General features: G+C 44.8%; 1 long non-coding RNA gene across 1 annotated transcript in view; it reads right to left on the reverse strand.

The window, feature by feature from the left end:
* LOC138437201 (uncharacterized) overlaps positions 1 to 17,927 on the reverse strand; it is a 45,139-nt gene that overhangs the window by 18,171 nt on the left and 9,041 nt on the right. The window lies entirely within an intron of this gene.

Below are 17,927 nucleotides of genomic sequence, written 5' to 3' on the forward strand. Positions count from 1 at the left end.
ACAAAGGCAGTTTAGGATGGAACAAAAGTGAGGGGAAAGGGCAGGTAGACAGGCTTTGAGAAAGACAACCAGCAAAAGGCCATCTGTTCTATCAAGTGAGAAATGACTGTTAGGACGAGTGACAGTGGATGAAAAAGACCGATTTAACAATGAGCTGAAGAATCATAGAGGCTGACAAAGTGTGGTACAATTCAGGGGTTGCACATCCACATGGCAAAGGAGCCAAGCAGATAACACACAAAAGTAAAACAGCTGAGTACAAGATCTGCACCCTCTGGATCAAATTCTGCTTCTCATACTAGACAGAAGCATTGGTACAGATAGAGATTTCTGTGTACAAGGAAAATAAGATCACAAGGCAGTGATACACGGTAACTGACACTTCATCTAAGAGGTGCAGACAACAGGGAGCGGTGGGAGTGGATTACAGGGTCTGCAGAGAGCCCACACCCTATCCAAAGACAGAAAAAGAAATTCAGTTCTAAGAGACGGCTGTCATGTGCAAATGTGGCCCCAGTGTTGCCAGTTCCCCAGTATGTTAAGAGAAACAGAAATACAAATTCTTATGCAAACCTCCCAATTTTTAAATATTCGGGCAGGGAGGAAACACGGTATGGGTCAACAAAAAGGTTTGCAGTCCGAAGCCAGCTCACTAATAGTCTAAGACCTCCTGAATCCACTAGGCTTTATTAAGTCTGACAGTGAAAGAATGAGAAAAGTACAATGGTAATATGACAGCTCAGCAGAACTGAGGGGAGAGTTTGCTTATTTGCTGGTTTGTTTCAGGATTCTGAAGAATTAAGCATTTTTATTGGCTGACAGGAAGGTAGCCTAGCGATCAAGAGCAAGAGATATGAAGCTGCATGTAAGGGAGTACAAGCTAAAACAAGAATTTTATTTTGTTGGATTTTAGTATATTTTGATAAATAATCACCAGGGAAAGAAAGATCTTTGTTAAGTACAATTCGGAATTAACTGATGAACCAGAAGTGACAGCTGTATGATACACGTTGCTATCATCTTATTTTGTAAAGAGACAATGTCTGTAAGAGATGGACAGCCGTACAGGTAAGAGAGGCCCCACTAGCAGCCAGGATAATTTCATTATGCAAACAAGCGTGCCCGTGTCTGTGATAGGGCAATGGGGCCTGTCACCATGGAAACAGAAGGTGTCGCTGAATGGAAGCCCCCTTCTGGGAAGAGGAACTTGGGTTTGGCCTTCAAAGTTCCTAAGTTTCTTATCATTTGGAAGCTGGTTAATTCCTTCAGTGCATCACCAAGAAGAAAAAAGCCAGCGTTTGGCCAGCTATCCTGATCAAACTGCCAGCATTTTTCATCCAGCTCAGGGACGGAGAGGGAAGCAGCAGAGCGCCACAGACAGCCTGTATATTTCAGAAACCACAACATGTGGGTCACGATCCTCAGGCAGGGGGCTGGTACTGGGTTCTGAAAAGTCCATCGATATCTCCCCTTTACAGGTGAAACTAATGCAATTCAGACAGAGTGGTGAGATTGTCAAGTTATTAATAATTTTACGTATTTTTCACGCCGGTGTCACAGGAAGACCGGAGATCTGGGGAGACTTTTCTGTTCATTTTTTTTTTTAAGAGGAAAGAAAACTGCTAGGAACAAGGGCTTCTCAAACACCTTTTCAAACGTTTGAAAAGAATAATTTAATACCTTTAGTATGACGGTAACTCCGATACTTTTGACTTTCTTCCCCCTGGCTTCCGATGCCCTTTGGGAATGACCCCACCCTACAAACTCAAATTAACTCCCCATTTCCCAAAGTATGTCCTTACAGGCCAGCTGCCCCAGAATGGTGACATCCCACAAAACATCACCTGTTTATTTAGCAAACATTTAGAGAGCACCTTTTATGTGTAGGCACTGTGACAGGTGGTGGGGATCTGTGGTGACCGGCATGAACATGCCCCTGGTCTCACAGTGCTTACCAGGTGCGGTTCCTCCTCTGCCTCACGCATCCTCTTCTCTACAGGAATGCCCCTCTTCCTGCTCCCTGCCTGCAAACTCTCCCCATCACCCCTCTTTCAGAGAAACTTCTCTATATTACTGATTGATTCATCAGCCTCTCCTTTGAACTGCATCAGTTCTTTTGAGCCTATAAAGCATTTAATGACCCCCGGGTGGCATGAGTGATAAAGAACTCGTCTGCCAGTGGAGGAGACGTAAGACACTCAGGTACAATCCCTGAGTTGGGAAGGCCCCTTGGAGGTGAGCATGGCAACCCACCCCAGTATTCTTGCCTAGAGAATCCCACGGACAGAGGAGCCTGGTGGGCTACAGTCAGTGGGGTTGCAAAGAGCGGACACAGCTGAACAACTAACTTAGCACACAGCACTCACTCATACCCTGCACCCCCTGCTCATGCCTTGTGAATGCCATCTTGCCTCCCCAGCTATGACACAAAGCTCTTGAAGGGAAGAACAACATTTTTTTTTTCTCCTCTGCCTTCCATGTGGTCTAACACAAAACTCAGTACATTGTGAGAATCTGTCGCAGATGACTGCATCTCTCCAAACCAAATTAAAGAGCAGCTTATTTACCCTTCGTATTAGTTTCCTATGGCCTCTGTAACAAATTACCACAAGTTTGGTGATAAACTGGAATGTCTTCCTTCTCAGTTGTGAAGGCCAGAAGTCTGAAATCAACATCACTGGGATAAATCCAAGGGGTTGGCCAACAGGGCCAAGCTCCCTCTGGAGACTCCAAGGCAGAATGTGTTCCTTGCCTCTTCCAGTTTCTGGGGGCTTCTGACAATCCTTGACTTCTAGCCACATCATCCAATCTCCGTTGTTATGGTCACCTTACTTTCTCCTCTTCTATCTGTATCAAATCTCCCTCTGACTCTCTCTTGTAAAGACACACATCATTGCATTTAAAGTCCTCCCAGATAATCCAAGGTAACCTCCCCATCTCAAGACCCTTAACTTATTCACATCTAATAAGGCCCTTTTTCCACATAAAGTAAAAATTACAGGTTCCAAGGATTAGGACTCGATATATTTTGGGGCCATTATTCAGCCTACCATACCCTTAGATTAAGGCCCTTTGATTTAATAAAGTTGTAACAATCAATCAACTAAAATCATGAAGAATGTTCTGTCTCTTATCTAGGGCTTTCAACAAATAGACAAGAATCAGAAAACAATGAAAAATAGAGATCAGAGCCACCAGTAGAAAAAATACTGTACAATTCAGTTCAGTCGCTCAGTTGTGTCCAACTCTTTGCGACCCCATGAATCGCAGCACGCCAGGCCTCCCTGTCCATCACCAACTCCCGCAGTTCACTCAGACTCACTTCCATTGAGTCGGTGATGCCATCCAGCCATCTCATCCTCTGTCGTCCCCTTCTCCTCCTGCCCCCAATCCCTCCAAAATTGTCAAAAGTATTAACTACTGGAAAAGCAATAGTTCGAAATAAGTGAAAAGTATTGATTGTATCCCATAGGATCAAAAGCAGATTATTTCAAAGTAGAATTGCTGGAAAGATGACAAATTCAGGTTAATTTTTTTCCTAGGGAAGAGAGTTTTTGTAGTGGCAGTCAGCCACAAAACCAATCTTTTCCCACCAAAAACTGCAGATGGAAATAAATCTCCATTCTCTTTATTATTAAAGAGTTAAGACAAGTAAGGTCAGGTGGCCCACAGGCTGCATGTTTTCAGGGCAGACTGAATCCCAGCATCAGCAGAGTAACTCAACTCCGGGGGTTACTGACTACGTGTTTGGGAAGCTAGGGAGGTGGAAGGTTCACCCTTCATAAGGCAGAACCCTGAAGGAGACAGCAATAGTTTGAAGACAGTTTAAAAGAGACAAATGATTGTTCAGTGAGTATGGTGAAAAGCAGCAAATTTCTGTTACAGTTTTTAGGGTCTGTGTTGTCCTGGACTGAGTTGTATTGTAATAACTAAACATTATGCAGACACAGCAGTGGTGTTTAAGGCCCTTGCTACATATATATGAAGAGACAAACAGTGAAAAGTGCCAGGGGACAGGAGTCTTTGAGGTCTCGAATCAACTCTCTAGTGAGAAGCTGCGTGCGTGCGTGCTGTTGCTTCAGGCCTGTCCGACTCTTTGCGACCCCATGGACCGCAGCCCTCCAGGCTCCTCTGCCCGTGGGATTCTCCAGGCAAGGATAGTGAAGTGAGTTGCCATTTCCTTCTCTAGGGGATCTTCCCAACCCAGGGATCGAACTCACGTCTCTTGCATCTCCTGCAATTGGCAGGAAGGTTCTTTACCACTAGGGCCACCTAGGAAACCAATGCGAAGGTAATACTGGTCAAACCAATCTCACTGACCTATTGAAATGCTAACTTAGTTGACTTGGTAAATGATTATCATTCCCCCATAGCAGGATTTGGGTATTCTCAGATACTGCCTTTAAGATTCTAATGAAAATTCCACTCAAGGTCTAGAATAAAAATACAAATCTCCAGGGACACCCAACCATCACACAGCCAACCTGCAGCTTCCCCCCAGTGAACTTGTTCAGTGACGGGCAACTCAGGGGCCCTGAGAGGTCATTACGGTAAAGCCAGGGGAGGCAGTGAGTACCCTCGGTCACCAAGAGGAGGGTCTATTACGGTCTACACTCTTTGTTGACAAGGCAAGGGAGTGTACAATACATTGTCAACTGAATTTATTTTAAAGCATTTCTGTGGAAATTCCTTATCTGGAAAGTTTTCCTGGGAAAAGCATCTCTCCCAAAGAAGCTAGATCAGAGGCAGCTCTTCACTCTCATCAGAGTGGCTCGGAGCCATTTCCTCCAACTCCTCTAGACCCCAGTGGGTTCCCCCCCAGGACCTCCGCTTAATTCTCAGCTCTGCGTGGACTTTGAATCACTCTCACATCGTGCCATGCCAATTGCTGTCTCCTCTCTTCAAGCTCGGTCTTGGAGTGAGAACCATAAACATCCTTCACGGAGGCAGCTTTGCTTGTCCAAACCCTGTCCCCTGGAGAAGTTATGATCGGCAGGAAATGAAAACAGCCAGCATCGCTTTTGTTCGCATTCATTTCAGTGACATTTTGAAAGTGGAGCACCTAAGCCAAACCAAATCCCAGGCCTTGTTCAGACCAAAATCCGAAATGAGGAACTTCACGCGGAACATTAAAAACTCAATTGTCTCCGGCCACAGCTGAATGAAAAGCTCAGATTAAAACTGGCAACGGTTTGCTTCCTACAAATGTGCTTTGTTCTTGGCTAACTTGTCAGCTCATAAAAAACGCCTCTGTACAAGCAGCTGTCTCATTCAAGACGCTGAATCTTTTCATGACCGTCAATAAGGATGTGTTACAGGGAGCCCAGTCTAGGACCCTTGCTCTGGGTCCGCAGTGTGGGCCTCCCCGCTTCCCTGGTATGCCTTTCTTCTAACTTGATGACTTGCATTTTTAATAAAGGGTTTTAGAAAATGCCATGCTCTTCGTGGAATCCCCTCATCATTCAGTTTCCCAGAAGCCTGATTGTGGAAAAACCCAGCCCCAGAGGCAACAACAGAGGAGGCCTCTGAAGTTTCCAATTCTTAATCCTAGCTCTTGCTCTTAGCCACCCTGGGCACATTTATTTAATACCTTTATATCTTTAAATGTTTCCTTGGTGAGCTGAGTAACTTGCGGTGACCGCCCTGAACTAGTTTACTAGAGAGAAATCAAATCAAAATTAGGGCAAGCCATTTTGCAAATATAAACTGGCTGGTGAATAATCATTATGGCTGTCCCAATGAGCCAGTAAATAAATTGATGACACATCCAAGACACCTTATTTTTTTCCTGGATTATCTAGAGAGGCACCTTCAGCCCAACCTCAACATGAGGACTCGTGGTGAGGCCCCTAGATGGACGATCATATGCAGCGTCCTACAGATTAGAGAGCCGGCGAACCGCGGGTAACGGTAAGGAGCCCCTTCACCCTTCCTGAGTCTACCTTCACTCACGATGCTCCACGTACTTGGAATGATCTCTTCGCTCTTCTTGGCCATTCTGCTAATCTCTGAGAATGTTTCATACCCTCTCTTCCATTTAAAGCCCAAATGCTATTAGTGCAGATTAGCTCCAACCTAAGCAGCAGCAATGGAAAGACATGGAGAGGGAGATGGCACCCCACTCCAGTGGTCCTGCCCGGAGAATCCCAGGGAGGGGGAGCCTGGTGGGCTGCCGTCTATGGGGTTGCACAGAGTCGGACACGACTGAATCGACTTAGCAGCAGCAATGGAAAGACAATTCCAGGTTCTCAGAATTCATAGACGCAAATTGGCAGTGTAACCTAGGATAAGCCATTTAACATGTCTAAATTCTAGTCCTTAGCTATTAAAATGGAACTCGGAGAGGACTTCTCTGGTAGTACAGTGGATAGGAACCTGCCTGCCACTGCAAGGAACATGGGTGCCATCCCTGATACCAGAAGAACCCACATGCTGTGGGGCAACTAAGCCTGTGCCCTGCAACTCCTGAGCCCATGGGCCTACAGCCTGTGCCCGGCAACGAGAAAGCCCAAAAGCAGCAGCAAAGGCCCCGCGCAACCCAAAACAGAAAACTGAACTAGTAGGGACCTCCCTCTGAGCTCCCAATGCAGGGGCCCAGGTTCTAGCCCCAGTCAGGGAACTAGATCCCACATGCCAAAACAAAGATCAAAGATCCCACATATAACAACTAAGACCTGGTCCAGCCAATAAATAATTCATTTAATGGGACTAGGTGTACCCTCCTCACAATTTCTTTAAAGTTCTGTGCCACCCGGGATCATTTGGAGCGGGATAAAAAGACGGACAAAGCACTGCAGTTGCTCCGGGGTAGAGGCTGCTGAGGGTGCCTGGGAGAGTGAGATAAATAGGACATGTTTGGCTGAGGCAAAATAGTCAAGTCATTATTTGAACCGCTTTCTGAGGATACATTATGTGGCAGGATTATTCCATAGTTGTTATGGGCTGAACTGTGTCCCCGAAAATTCGTACATTGAAGTCCTAACCCCTAGTACCGCAGAATGTACCTGGAGATGGGTCTTCAAAGAAGTCCTGAAGACTAAATGAGATCATTAGGATGGGCCCAAATCTGATATAACTGGTATCCTTATGAAAAATAAGAAACAAAGGACATTAGGACACAGACACATACAGACAGAAGACACTGTGAAGATGGTCATCTATAGGAGAGAGGCCTCAGAGGAAACCAACCCACTGACACCTTGATCCTGGACCTCTAGCCTCCAGGACTCTAAGACAAGTTTCTGTTGGTTAAGCTATCCTGCCTATGGTACTTCGCTATAGCAGCCCAAGCAAACTAAGCTAGTATCTTCAATTATCCACCACCTAAAATGTGTACACAAGTTAAAACATGTTCACCGGTTAAAAATACAAACAAAACAGATGAGTTGCTTCGTTTCTACATTCTTTCTTACTCCAGTCAGGCCTTTCTCCAGTCTTTCTCTTCCCTAAGAACACACCTTTTGAAATCGTGAATGATAGGAAAATTATTTCCTGCTTGTATCAGTCAGAACAGGTTAGGCTATGCTGAAGTAACAAGCTAGCATCTAGGGGGGGTTAATAATTAAACTGAATGATTTCTTACACTAAGTGAATCGAGGTTCCACTCTATCTTTCCTTCCTAGTTTCAGATACTTTACCAGCGGGAGGGTTAACAGTGGCCATTAGAAGAAAACGTGAATTTCTCATGGGCTTTTATATACTTCTACTTAAAGGGGACACCAGCCACTCACTCATGCTATGTTGCTCAAAAGAAGTCACCTGGCCATGGCTATCTTCCAGGAGTGGGGCAATCCAAACTTATGTGGCAGGAGAAATATCAGAATATCAATGAGCACGGTCATTTGCTGCCACAGTGCCTTTGGGTGAGGAAAAATTCTCACAACTGAAGCAGCAGAGGTGGTGAATTTAAAGGACATACCTTAGCTTGATTTTCTATACATGAAACTAAAGAAAAAGCAGACTTCAGAATCAAACCTAGGTTTATTCATCTGAAAGTTTTCTCGTAATATTTCTATGTGGAGTAAATAAAATTACATTTGTAAAGTACCCTCAATGGTGTCTTAAAATGTCCTAGAGGCGTTTCCCTGTATCCTCTGCATGTTTGATATCCAGAGTGACTTTTTATTTTTACCCAATTTCTAGTATGAATCCATGACACTCAGCTGTTTCACCTGGCCCCAAACAAGGCTTGGCCTTGCCAAAAACACCAAGTACCTACCTTCCAGAGAGTCTTCCTACTTTTAAGACACTTAGCCCACCCGGACAGGTACCTTCTTAGCATACTACATTCTCCCATATACATTCTTTGTCTTTTCTCCTCTCTGTCGAGTTCTGTGCTGACCTTCAGCCTCCAAACTATCAGCTGGAAAGTGAGGTCGAATAAACATGGCGCGAGAGATGAGGATGACGTTGATCCAGTGGTTCTCTCCAGAGTTCAGGACGTTGGAAGTGTCTCCTCTATGCTCAGGGAAAGAAAGCCTTGCAGAGAGCAAGTGTCTCTTACTGGTGACTCACACCACCTTCCATCGTGTCCCCGCAGCTTACCTGGAACTGGAGGAGGAGGAGCCGCAGCAGACCTCCCACCTGCTCACTCCTCCTCCCACTGCAAAGCCATCAGAGACCAAGGGCAAGCAGCTGGGTAATTTGAGCGACTGGCCCCTTTTAGATTGAGGCAACAGGGAAAGACTGGCGGGGCCAAGCACTTAACCAGCTTCTCTCCTCTGGTTACACTGGTGCCCTGTGTCCCCTTGGGCTTTTCACCCTCAGCACGTGGCCCCAGGACACTAATGGAGTGACCTGGCGTGCATGCTCACCTGCTGTGCCTGCCACACCCACTTCACCCCAGCGGAAGTCTGAAAGCATGCAGTGCATTTGCTGGATATGATAGACTGCAGTGTGCATTTGCTTTGATTATAAAGCAAGGTCAAGAGCTCTCTTTATTAACGTTTAGGTGAGTGTCCCCAGGCCACTGAGCAAAGCTGAATTAAAGCAAAAACAAAAATCATTAAACAATTTCTATTATCATTTTCAACTGAAAGTGGCTGCAATTGTCACCACCATCTATGTACTATTATACAACTGTATCACTCTTTACAGTTTAGAATGAATTTTTCATATATTTTCATTTGATCTCCCTAACGATGTAGAACAGTTTTCCTCACGTGACTGATGAAAAACTGCAGTTTGGGGACGTCCGTGACATAACCTGCTTGAGGTGTCACAGCTACTAAGTGGCAGAGCTCAGACTCCACCACAAGTCTTCTGAGATGCAATTCTATGTCTGTGACGCACAGCAAGACCCAGAATACAGGTACGAGGAACCGAGAAACCCCTGCGCTCTGCTAGACATGGTAATGAGCGTTTCCACATACGCAACCTGACGTAAACGTCACCGCAAACCTGATCTCAGCATTTCCATTTATCCAGCAATGTCTGTATGGTGTGGAGGAGACTGCAGAGGGCAGGTGGCAGTAAGAAATGAGTCCAGACAAAGATGACTAGACAAATGGTGATTATTCCCATTTAACACAAAAGAAAAATGGAGGGTGAAGGAGGAGGTGAGGAAAGCCAAGAGGAGAGTTTCAGGTAAAACAGAAGCCAGATTTAATATCTCACAGCATCCCAGCAGACAGGTGGACCAAAGGACGGGCAGACTGGAGTTCACTACCTACCAGGGAGTTTTCTCCACCGAAAGGAATGGTTCAGCTTCTCCAAGGCCCGAATAAGCTCTTTTGAATCCTGCCATCTGTGCTTTAAGGAAAAGGAGGTGACAAAAAGATAAGAAAGACCTGAAGATGACTGACGCACAGACCCAAAAGTACCATAGGCACAACTTCACACGTGAGCAACGACAGCAAAACATCCCGAGTCTGGTAGAACGGACCTCGCGCCAGCCAAGGGAGCAACTTAATAACTCCTCTGGTCAGAGATTTTTCCAGATGCAAGAACTAAACACAGGCCCAAGTCAGAACAGTGAGACAGGTGAAAACATGTATTGAACAAAGAGACCCATTCCTGGGATGGGCAAGCCGTTGGCAACGGTTCAGTCACACAGAGATGGTCCTCTCCTCTCTGCGACTCACATGATTCTCTCCCGGGAAGACTGACAGGCAGGATAGGAGCAGCGAGCTCAGATAATTGCAGGGCGCTGTCTGCCACCCGGGCTCTTGTTTCCGTAGAGCTCACACCTGCCCCTAATCCAAGGAGGGTCTTCACAGTACACAGCCCCACAGCCCTGGCTTTGACATCTCAGGGAGATTAAGGGGGAGATTTTGAGAAGCAAGTACAGGAAATTAAGATTCTGGTAGAGCTGGTTGAATTTTCTGAGAGGGGACTAGAAATATAACAACAGCTAACTTAGCACCATCACAGCACTAAGTCTTTGCCTGCCTCATCTCACTTAATCCCCATAGCAGCCCCACGAGGTAAGTACGATTATCATTCTCACCTCAAAAGTGAGGAAACACACTCAGAGAGGTTAAGTAACTTGTCCAAGACCACACAGCTAGTAATGGCAGAACCAGAGTTCAGACCCAGGTGTATCTGGCACCAGATCTTTCACTTACCTTGTTCACTACTTTATAATGTCTGTCCTTAGGGGAACAACTGGGAAGACATGGGCATGAAGATGCTTTTTATAAACATAGTATTAGGTTGGCCAAAAAGTTCATTTGGGTTTTCCCATAAGGCATTATGGAAAACCCAAGGGAACTTTTTGGCCAACCCAACATTTTTATTTCATAATGTCAACTTGCCTAATTATAAGTGATCTTATATTCTAATGTCCCTGTTTCTCACAAAATCATGGAGGTTCTTCATCCATCAAATCCTCTTAAAATACTTCCATCCCATCAGAAGGAAATGGAGTTTCATTTTCAGAGTCGTTTGCTTACATCTAGGTGCTAGCAAGGGCAGCTCAGTCACCTCAACAAATACTGAATCTCTTCACCGAACTCACGTAGGGCAAAGTGAATGAAAACATTTGCTTGAACCATGAGTGATTGAATCGCTGAATGACTGTATCTATGAGAAACAAATAATATGACAGTTTACAAGCAATTCAGTTTTCAGTAATACAAAATGTCACAAAACACTTCAAGAATCAAGTTTAGCTCTAGGCTTAATTTCTCCCAGTCTGGCACACTCGTCCACCAGCGAATGGGACTCCAGCTACACCAACAATTCATCCTGGACCAGAGCTGGGAAAACTTTTTCTATGAAGGGTCAGATAGTAAATGCTTTCAGCTTTTTGGGTCAGATGATCTGTGTCACAACTACTCAGTTTTGCCATTGTTCACAATGCAGAAAAGCCATAGACAATATGGAAGCAAATGGACATGGCTGGGTTCCAATAAAACTTTATCCATAACAGGTGGCAGGCTGGATTTGGCCCACAGACTGTAGTTTGCCTCCCTCCCAACTCCTGTCCCTGACAAAACAACGATGCCCTCACTCATCCCAGTCTCTGTTCTGATGCCCCACCTAAGCATCATGAAGGCTTTTAAAAGTCACCGAAAATCCGTGAACAGTGGAGCATTATGAGACAGCTGCAGACCACATCCGAAATTAACAACTAAAGAAAGCTGTCAGAGACAAATTTGACCAACACAGGGACCACAAATAAAAAACCCTACAGAAAACCTTCCTCCTTTCTTCTGTCCCTTCTTATCATAATAGGGGAAAAGACGCATGTGTTTGATTATTTAGGGTTTTAAAGTTTCCTGCATAAATCCTGTCTTTTAAAATCACAGTCATTTTATTTTTCATAAAAAAAAAACAATTCTTAGTGAAGATGCTTTGTTTATATTCATTTTTAGTCATAGGTTGCTAGGCAAGAAAGCAGACCCTATTTATCACATCATCACAGACCATCACCCTAGAGCTGTCTCTGATGAAGGACAGGGAAGATGGACATGGCACCTTGCCTTCCCCTAGGACCTCTTTCATTGTGAGCCTTTTGGAAATGTAAAACAGAAAGAAAAGCAATCAGAAATGGACTACATCATGATATGACAATTTTAACTCTATAAATTCATTTTTTCCCCTCTCTCCCTGTTTGTCCATATTTCCAGAAGACAGAGAGAGGCTAGAAATTTCTTCTAGGAATCTGTAGTTGTGAGCAAGAGGGAAGTAGAAACTGTATGTTGAATGAGGTGACCTCCATGTCTTCACGGGCTACCTCCCCTATCCTGAGGACTCCTGTTTCTTAGACTTCCGGCTTAAGTCAGCTCATGCAGAGATGGCTGCTCTCAGGCTATCTCTATAGATTTCCTACCTGGTTTGCATTTATTGTGCCTACTTGTCTCTTTCAGTAAACACTTTAATTATATATCTTAAAGTGCTTGATGTGCCACGTAGTGAAAGGGTACGATTTTTTAAAATCAATGAGGGGAGAAAAATCACTTATAGGGCTCATCAGCGGAACTTCTGGTGTTTCGCATAGAAAAAGAGGGGATGGGAAAACAATTCTACAAATCAGGAATTCTACAACTTCGCCTAGAAAGGGTTCCACCTGGCAACGAGATTTGTTGTGAAAGCCCCGAATGTGTAAGAATGAGTCTAGGTCAAGCGTGGAGACCTCAGGATAGGAGGAGAAAGTGACTGATCGCCCAAGAGCCGCAGAGCTGAGGATGTCAATCAAATGTCAGCTCATCACAGGAAGAAAAGGGGCGGGGCCACTGAGCTCTTAAAAAAAAAAAGGGGGGGGGGGGAAACGTGCCAGGGTCACAGCCGACTTGATCAGTCCTGGTTCCCTACACACAGACAGGTCTGGGTACCTGCCAGGCTTTGAGGTTTATGCTCTGAAGCAAAGAGAAGAGGAAATGTGACCATTCCAGCTCTATATAAAAGAAGTTCATGGAAGGAGAAGGGGAACTACCCCAGCACCCTGCACATGGGCTTCTTGCCTGGTGACTGCACAGCAGCTCTGGAGGAAATGACAACAGCGGCAGGTGGCACACAGGATAACAACAACAATAGCAACAGACGCCATTTATTGCATACCTACTCTGGTGACAGGTCTTCTGCTGGGCATTTTTACACCTGTTATATTGATTCCTTATCATTTATGAAAAAAATAGTGTTACCCTTATTCTACAGTTGAAAAAACATAAATCAAGAATTTTTAAAAAAAATTCTAACCCAGGGTTACATAGTTTCTAAAAATGAAGAGTCAGGATTGGAGTCTAGGTCTTGGTGAATCTAAGGTTTAAGGGAAAACATCACTAGTTCTCGGGTTTGCCTTTGCTTTCAGAGAAAGAAGAAGTTGCCTGAATCCCGAGGTACCTATAACCAGTGATGACAGCTACCAGCAACATCTCAACAATGGTGCCCAGGGTGTCACCTAGAGGTTGCTGCAAAATCTCATATCCAGTAAAGCCCCCACAGCTGGAGGGACAAAGTGTGTCACTTCTACCTCCAGAAAGTGCCGCCCAGTGACAGAATCTAACTGGGACCCTGCGGCAAGGGATTCTGGAAACGTTCCCTGGTTTCTAGCCCTGTGATAGGAGGCGGTCGTAAGAGGGGGCAGGAATGATTCTGCATTGCCCAAAGGAAATTCTGGCACTGTCATGGGTGGGCCCTGGAATAATCTGGAATTCAGGAAAATATGTGGGATAGTTATAACCCACTACAGATAACTCCGTGATGCAGGTGGGAAGGGTATAAGTGGCCACAGTTTAATGGTGGGATGAAATCCACAGAGTAAATATTTTGACCACTATTTTGTCCTCTGACTATATTCTCCAGCTTCTGAGATCTGGAGAGATGTTTTTCTGCGGATTTAAATCTTGAACACCCTCCAGAAGAAATAACATGCTGCAGAAGTCACTTCCCAGTCCTTACTCTTCCCAGAATCCATTTTTAGTTGACTGTGCTCCAACAGCTTTAATGAATGGTCTAGTAACTCTGGACTCTGTTTTCCACCCTCAAGGAAGATTCTTACTTGGTAGCTGCCCTGTTTCTCTGCTTACCTTGATTTCATCAGGAAAGGCTTTAGTTTTAAAAGCTGAATTAGCTGAAATGACTAGAGACAAATTGGGGGTAATTTTAAACTTAATTTCAATGATCAAAGTTATACTCTCATCCCTATTTCCTGAGAGCAACTACTTTCAATTCTTGCAGCTCTTTCTCACTCCGTATCTCTAAATGTTTATACTGCTAGTTCTTGATTTTTCAGTTTAGATACTGACGCCCTACTATTGAAAATGAGAAGCTAGCTTGCATGTAATTCAACACTCAGGTGCATGCGTACATGCATCTGTGTGCACACACACACACACACACACGCACGCTTCTGCACTCACCTTCCCACTCTCATTTTTTGGGTTAGATCAGTATTCAGTATTATATTATCATGATGATGTCATATTTATTCATGGCTGCATCACGAAGTTTCCTGTATTTGTTTTCTTGAAAACTTTTTGCTTTTTGTAGAATTCGTCATCACTTTATCCCCTTGCTTACTTTTTAAGTAATCTCTAATTCATCCACAAACTCTCTACCAAAAGAAAATCATCTCCTTTTCATAGACTCAACACATCTCTCCATTTTATATTTTCTCGGAGACATCCTGGCCTAGGGTTTCCTCTCTTCTGCTCCAGTACAGAATGCCTCCTCCCTGGGCTTGCTGCCCACCACTGATCTGAGTCTGCCTGCCACCACCAGCCAGGGCGACACTGGGCCCTGTATCCTGTGGGGGACCCCAGGCAACTCCCTTGCATCTCCCCCTCTCCCCGTAACACCAGGTGACGGGAGGGGTGGCAGTGCTGGTGGTGAGGGCCACATTTTCCCCCCGTTGAGCCAAATGCTATATTTAGCTTCCCCTCCATATCATGACCCCCTCCTTCCCCTTCCAGATGATCCCACGTGTGTCCCTGGCATGTGAAAGTGGGAGGCGGGCGCATTCCAGAGCCAGAGAGTCTCCCAGTGGTCAGTCTGCCTGAGTGGGAAATAATGGAGAGATACCAAAATACAAATGCGTGGGAAGGGTTTCCAAGAAGAAGTTATCCAAACCATTTCTGGAAATAGATGATAACATTATTTCCCTAAACACAGGATGCCACAAAGAGAGCAAAGAGATTCTAATAAATGGTGCAATGTAAAAATGAGTTGCAAAACACCAGTGTTTGTCTCATTTTTAAGCCAATTGCTTTGTGCTAAATGTTGTCATTGAGGGTCTATGAGTGAACTCTGCAAGGGCCAGGGTCTAAAGGCTTTTTCCAAAATCATTTATCAGGCCAGTGATCCACAGACTACAGAATTTCACCAGCTTCCTCCAATCCAAATATTAGATAAAAACTAAACTACCACAAAACCTTGGTTTCCTGAGGCTCCCAGGGAAGCCAAAAATCAAGATGCAAAAAAGCAATATTTTACCAAACATTCCATGGAAAATACAAAATGTAACTGATTTACACCTTGAATATACATTTCTCCCCATTGCACATAGAATACAGCAGTGTCCATTACTCTGTAAATATTAAATATATATTTGTTGTCAGTCACTAAGTCATGTCTGACTCTATGTGACCTCGTGGACTGCAGGACACCAGGCTTCCCGGTCCTTCACCATCTCCGGGAGCTTGCTCAAACTCGTGTCCATTGAGTCAGTGTGTGTCTATATATGCATACAGACACATATAGTATTAGTATGAATTGTAATAGGCTGAGTATTTTAATTACTAAACACTCTAATAAATGGTTTTGCTCGGGACTTCCCTGGTGGTCCAGTGGCTAAGACTCGACTTTCCCATAGCAAGGGGCCCAGGTTTCATCCTTGGCCAGGGAACTAAACACTGCATGCCACAGCTAAAGATTCCACAGGCCACAGCTAAGACCCAGTCCAGCCAAATAAATATACAAATTTTTAAATGGTATTTCTTCCCTAAGAGTAAAGTAGCAATAGATTCTACAATAATGACTCCTCTCCTGCTTTAAAAGAATCATATAAATAAATATAAGCAACTTTTATGCTTGTAATACTTTGTAAAGTGGAAGATTAACTTACACGCAGTAAAATATGTAAGTCTTAAGTATACAGCTTGGAGAACCGCTATGTTGCCATTAGGCCCTCATGGCTCAAGGGTAGTGTATCTGACTCCAGAAGGCCGCATGCGCAAATCAGGTCAGGGTCGTGGGTTTGACTTCCCTGGTGGCTCAGATGGTAAAGAATATGCCTATTGTAGGAAATGCAGGTTCGATTCCTGGGTTGGGAAGATCCCCTGGAGAAGGAAATGGCAACCCACTCCAGTACTCTTGCCTGGAGAATTTCAAGGACAGGCTACAGTCCACAGGGTCTCAAAGAGTCAGACACGAATGAGCAACTAACAAACAGTATCCAGACCAAAATATAGAATGTTTCCATCCCCAAAAGTTTCCTCTGCCTGTATGCTGTTTGATACATTTTTAACAGAAAACATACTTTATTCTTTAGTAGAAGGTTATCAATTGGTAATGAGAATATTTGATTAAGTGAAACCTGAACACAGCAAGTGGAAAAGAGATGAATATTTATCAAGCAAATGCAGTTTGCCAGGTACTTTGACATATCATGCTAATCCTGTCAGGCAGGTATAATTATCTCCACTGAGGCAGAGCAGCAGCTTGGACTCTCAAAGTTTTAAGGACCTTTCCAATATCTTACAGTCCATAAGCAACTTGGAAGCCTTTTTTCCATTTAATCACACTGCCAGATTATACAGCTCTACTACACTTTGCGATTATTAAAAAGTTGTGGGGGTGTGGTTTGTTGGTTGGTTGGTTTTTGCCAACTTTCATGCCCAATAACGAAACATGTAAAGGATAACTGAAATCCAAAGAAATGAAAAATGTTAAAAACACTTCTCTATTAGGTAACCTTAAAATAGGTTCAGGGACTTCCCTGGTACCCCAGTGGTTAAGACTGCCTGACGGTGCAGGGACACAGGTTTTGTCTCTGCCCTGGGGAAGTCCACGTGCCACAGCGCGCCCGTGGGCCTCACTGCTGAGCCAGTGCCCTCGAGCCCTGCTCCTCAACAAGAAAGGCCGTGACCGGCGAGGAGGACCAAAGCCCGCTCGCCGCAACCGAAGGGCACCCGAGCGACCGCAGAGACCCGGGGCAGCCAAAAATAAAATACACAAATAGGAAATTTTTTTAAAAAATAGCTTCAGAATAGAAGAAAAAGGTAGTGCCCATTCTAACCACACTTTAAAAGCAAACAGTGTTGCTTTTTAATCTCCTTGAAATGGCCACCTTTGCCATTGATTTTCAGGTCAAGTTCAAGGCCAGGGATAAAGGAACAGTGCTAACTGGATTCCCTAAACTCTCTGCAATGCACCTGATCCCAGGGACCAGGGACCAACCGGCCAGGTCATAGGAGCCGTGGTCTGGGGTACCCTGGAGAGTGGTCCTCGGTGCCAAGTCCTGTGACATCATGCCCGCACGGCTGACTGTCCCAGTTTCCCTGGAATGCTGCAGTTTTAGCACTAAAAGTCTAGGGCCCCAGGAAATCCCTCAGTCCCAGGCAAACTGGATTGCTGGTCTTCCTACTGCCCAGCCACCACTTGTCAAGGCACCTTGATGACACGTTGCTTTGGCCTTGGAGAGTCTAAGGATGACCGGGAAAGTGAGTAAGATCATAAAGGCAAATTGTTTCAATCTGTTCACCAAGAAGAACAAAAAAGAACAGATATGCACTTGCTTACACACCGATAAGGAAGGACCAGAAGGTGAACAGGGAAGCATAGTCTCATTGCTTCGGGAGAGGAAACTCGGCACTGGCTGAAGGGGAAAGAATGGCTGTCTCCCACTGCCTGCCCTTTCAGGGTCATCTGAGTTAAACGGATGCAGATATATGATTACACTCATCCAGCGTTGCTGGGCTGTACTCCTCAGCTGGCTTTGAAGGGCTGCAGGGGCGGAAGGCAGGGGAATAATGGAGACGGCCGCA

This window comes from Ovis canadensis, chromosome 3 (assembly GCF_042477335.2).
Source record: "Ovis canadensis isolate MfBH-ARS-UI-01 breed Bighorn chromosome 3, ARS-UI_OviCan_v2, whole genome shotgun sequence".
Classification (NCBI taxonomy): domain Eukaryota; kingdom Metazoa; phylum Chordata; class Mammalia; order Artiodactyla; family Bovidae; genus Ovis; species Ovis canadensis.